The sequence below is a fragment of the Sinocyclocheilus anshuiensis genome, unplaced genomic scaffold (assembly GCF_001515605.1).
Source record: "Sinocyclocheilus anshuiensis isolate Anshui unplaced genomic scaffold, SAMN03320099.WGS_v1.1 scaffold881, whole genome shotgun sequence".
NCBI classification, from domain to species: Eukaryota; Metazoa; Chordata; class Actinopteri; order Cypriniformes; family Cyprinidae; genus Sinocyclocheilus; species Sinocyclocheilus anshuiensis.
Window position 1 is genome coordinate 977,460 of NW_015558695.1, and position 4,868 is coordinate 982,327.

The following is a 4,868-nucleotide window of genomic DNA, read 5'->3' on the forward strand; positions in this document are numbered from 1 at the left end:
AAACATAAAAAGATTCAAAATATTAATAAATACTATAATAGTATATACATAGTACTAAAATAATACTGAATGAGCTAAATTTATATTAAAGTGTTTCTGTTGTCTCATCAATAACTGTTGTACTGTCAGTTATACATTACTGTGTATGTTTGGTATGTTTTAATTATATAAGAATAAACCAGCAGTCTGATGAACTTTGATGACTATTTCGAAATAGAATACACTAAAACCCATCACTTTATTTTTATTTGGTCAGTAATTGTTTTGAGGTGGTTTTTCCATTAAACAAGTGGCAAAAGGCTTTGACTGACTGAAAAATTGGATGCATATTAAATTAGTTTCACAACCAAAGGCTGTGTTTTATATAGTGTCTATTGATAATTTACCACTATTGAAAGTCAATAATTATTCCTGCTGCTTTTTAGGGGCATCAAAGTTAACTACCCGCATGTGACCAACAGTGTCATTCATTAATCACCTGTTGTGAACCTTCCTTGATCAAACACCCATAAACATACATTTATGTGTAGATATTAATACAGTGACCATGATGATGGACTCCAGCACATTCCAAATCAAATGAACTGTCTTCAGATGCATTGTCATTTTTCATTAGGCTTCTATCCTGTTGTGTCGCAGCAGGTATGATGCCTCTGTAAACACCTCTGGATTCTGTTGGGTGATATTGGCCAGATGCAAAGACAGTCAGTGGATTAATTAATCTCACAAGCCCTGCCTGACACTGAGGTACTCTTTTTTTTCTCTTTACACAATAGTAGAGGAGAAGTTTACCTCTATATACTTCCATTTAAGGAATCCTCCCTTGCATCTGGCCTAGATTGTAAACGCAGTGTCCATTGCTGACAGCATGATCATCCATCTCTATAGGAATGTAGGATTCACACAAACTGTCCCTTAGACCTGGAGCAGCTATAAATGTGAAACAGTTCATCATGAAAGTAAGTTCTTGGGTGCCTTCCAACCACTAGTAGCTTTGTATTGTTTGCAGAGAATCACAATTTGAACTCCTCCCCAAGTGAACATGAAAACACAGCAGCACGTTTGTTTTGTTTTCGTCTGAGCGTAGCTGTGTGTGATTTTTGAGGGGCATCAAGGACACACTGATGCTTTCTGCTGATGAATAGCTGTGATTTTGCCACACGCTCTGTTACATAACTGAGCACAGCATCTCTGTTGTCTATGGCAGGGGTGAGGCTGTTGAGGTCAGTGCTCAGCACACACAGGGCAGGACACAATGTTATATGAAAGACAGCAAATAAAGACCCAGACATCGCCCTGTAAATTTAGGATGGCATTGCCCGTCAGCAGACCCAGATGAAAGCTGCAGACTTTTCTTTTATTTTCTGCACTGTCAGAAAAAGATGTGCAAAAAAATGTAGCTTAAAGGGGTCATATGATGTGATTTAAATTCTTCCTTTCTCTTTGGAGTATTACAAGCTCTTGGTGCATAAAGAAGATCTGTAAAGTTGCAAAGACTAAAGTCTCAAATCCAAAGAGATATTCTTTATAAAAGTTAAGAGTCAACCACGCCTACCTAAAACGGCTCGTTCTAACACGCCCCCACATATCTACGTCACGATGTGGGAAGATTTGCATAACGCCGCCCAAATGTTCACGCAAAAAAAGAAGGCGTAACTTTTATTCTCGCTGTAGTATTGTTGCCGCCGCCATGTCGTGAAGGTGCTGTGTGTTTCGTTGTGAAAGCGAAACTACTTTGTTTGGCCTTCCAAAACAGGACGATATCCGCTTCATCATGCCTGGAGCTGATCCGTGCTGCTCGCTGAGGGAATACATCAACTTTGCGCTGTGGATCGCCGGATCGGCTTTCACCGTGGACGAAGCGGAGTCCAGCCCGGGGTCGTCACGTGGTTGCCGCAAGCCCACCGGCCACTCCTTCGTCGAATCCGCCGTCCGTTCCTCACTCTACCTGCAGGCCTCTGCTCACTCAAGGCTCAAATGCAGACATGGTTTTATGTTTACGTGGCACGATGCAACGCAACGTGTAAAAAGACAGTATAAGTCATTATAATCCGTAATTATGTCCCCACTATAATGTTCTTTTTAGCAACATCATATGACCCCTTTAAAGGGCCTGATATGCTCACAGTTAAGTTCTTTATTGTTCTACACTTAGGGGTAAATGTAAACACCATTTGCAGCGGTATACTGTTCCCCAGTGAACATCCCAACACCACTCATGCTGCAGCATGTAAATGTGCTGCACACTTTCATTTAGCAAATAAATACACAACTAACATGACAGTGGTGAGAAAACAGCCATTAACAAAGCTTCTGATCATAGTAATCTGCAAATATTTGCACTAGCTCTGCAATTCGGCACGCTTATCAAGTCATGCTTGTTTATATAGCACTTTATAAATATAAATATTAAATAAATTGCTTTAAAGTAAGCAGCTTGAAATGGAAACCCGTTTCCACCACTGAATAAAAAATAAAACAAGGTAATCGTGACTTTTTATCTCACAATTCTGACTTGTAAACTCGCAATTGCGAGAAAAAATTTCGTAATTCTGACTTTTTTGCTCAGAATTGCGAGAAATAAACTTGCAATTGCGAGTCATAGTCAGAATTGCAAGTTTATATCTTACAATTCTGACTTTTTTTCTTGCAATTCTGACTTCTTTTCTCAGAATTGTGTGATACAAATTCACAACTGAGAGTTATAAAGTGCAATTCGGAGGGGGGGAAACTATTTTCTTAGAATTGTGAGGTATATGTCGCAATCTTGACTTCATTTTTCTGAATTGCAAGTTTAAATCTTGCAGTTTTTACTTTTTTTCTCAGAATTGCGAGTTTACATCTCGCAATTCTGACTTTTTTCTCTTAATTGTAAATTTATAACTTGCAATTCTGGGAAAAAATCAGAACTGCGAGTTTATATCACACAATTCTGAGATAAAAAGAAAGAATTGCTAGATGTAAACTTGCAATTGCGACAAAAAAAGTCAGAATTGTGACATAGAAAGTTGCAATCACTAATAATTTAGTGTTGGAATCGGTCTTCCAGAGCTTTACCAGACCAAAACATGACAGAAAACCAAAAGAAAACACACAACACCAAAAACAAACCAAACAATAAAACAAACAAATTTTGGGGTACAACAGCTTGTCACTGGGACAGTACAAGGACATCTTTGTACCTTATCTACCCCTAATATGAATGGGGCTGATGAAAGCTCACATTACTGCTAAAACCACCATCTCTGTCCCGCTTTGATGTTTGCTTTGTAGTTTTTCTAATGGGTTGTTTGATGTGTGTATGAACAAGCACATTTCCCTGTTTATGCAAAACCACATAAAGAGTTTGACTGTGGTAATTTATCAATTAATATGTGAGCTTTTCTCTCTCTGTTTCTCTTGAAGGTTAAAGGATCTGAATGTATCTTATACTGGGATGGATGGAGATCAGTCTGTGTCTCTGGCCTTTCCCTCCGAGCTTTTAATAATTAATAGTGTTGTGGCTGATCAGAGAGCAGTCTGCTGCTATAACTGGCCTGATCGTGAAGCTTTACCGTCTGTCCAGCTCTGATTGAAACTGAAGCCTGGCTTTAATCCACGCCCCTTCACCTGTCAGGCGCTCTCCATGCCTCCCTTGAGTTTCTTAATGCTGTGCTCTGCTAGATGTCACGGCTCGTCAGTTTAGACCGTTTGTGCATAAATCACTCTGCGTTTGACTTCCGCCTCCAATCAGAAGACATTATTTACAAATACTCATTTACACACGCTGTTGTGACAGTTGGATATGCTAATCTGTGTTGACACACCTGCCGCTTGTGAGCAGAAGGGCAGATGATAATCATGTTTTTAAGATTCTAGTTTCAGTCAAATCAGGAAAGATTTTAAAAAAAAAATTCTGGTTTAACTACAAATTTGTAGTTTTTGTAGAATTGGACTTTTTTTCATCTCTAGGCTCATTTATCTCCTTTATTTATATCTGCCTCCCACTCCACAAAAAAAGAAAAAAAAATCACTAAAGAGAACAATTCTCTTGATGTCTTGAGTCTTAATGTGTAATTTAAGTCTTCTTTCGTCTCTTGGGTATTTTTTCCAGTTTTTGATTCTCTTACTCCTTTCATTTTTTATTTCACTGGCACACTAAAGAAGGCTTTTAGGGGCAATCCAAAGCTCATTTGTGTCAGAGGGAAATCTGAAAGAGGAGCTTGACACTGTGAGAATCTGAGCGTTTCACCAGTGAATTTCAAAGTGCGATCAGTGCCTCTCACAAAACCACTGCTGCTACATTGTTAGGTATACAGTTATATTTAACTTTATTGAACGACTGTTTTAACAATACATTTCATTCTTTCAATATTAATTACCCATAATGTTATACATGTACCATATAGGATATATGTATACAAATATACTTATTTTACAATTGTTTAATTTATATTTAGTTTTTCAGTTGAATTATAAAGTTCAGTGAAATTCACTGTTAAAAAATTCAGTAAATGCATGATTTTTCAAAGTTGAGTGATCATGTTAATGCCATTATTGACCAAAATAATCATAATTATATCACATATAGAGAGGTGGGTGATATGACCAAAATTTGATACCACAATATGAGTCATTTTATTTCACGGTAATGATATACATCACAATATAGTAATTTTTGCTTTAAATAAAGTCTTTGTGATATCAAAATTTTTGATACTATAGAAATTTCATAATTCTTGTCACCAGTATTAAAATCACAAAAAAACTTAATAGTCTAAATAAAAATAAACAAATGTAAAAAACTCAATCTCACTGAAGACAAGTAAACAGTCAGCAATTAAATACAAATAAAAAACTAATTACAAACAATAGCTACAGTTGAACAA

The 4,868-nt window shown here is 37.0% G+C and overlaps 1 long non-coding RNA gene across 1 annotated transcript; it reads left to right on the forward strand.

Moving 5' to 3' along the window:
• Positions 1–695: 695 nt before the first annotated feature.
• Positions 696–3,822, forward strand: LOC107681374 (uncharacterized). The gene is made up of 3 exons (XR_001633247.1): positions 696–747; positions 889–959; positions 3,406–3,822. It is a non-coding gene; the product is annotated as an uncharacterized LOC107681374 (long non-coding RNA).
• The last annotated feature ends 1,046 nt before the right edge of the window (positions 3,823–4,868 follow it).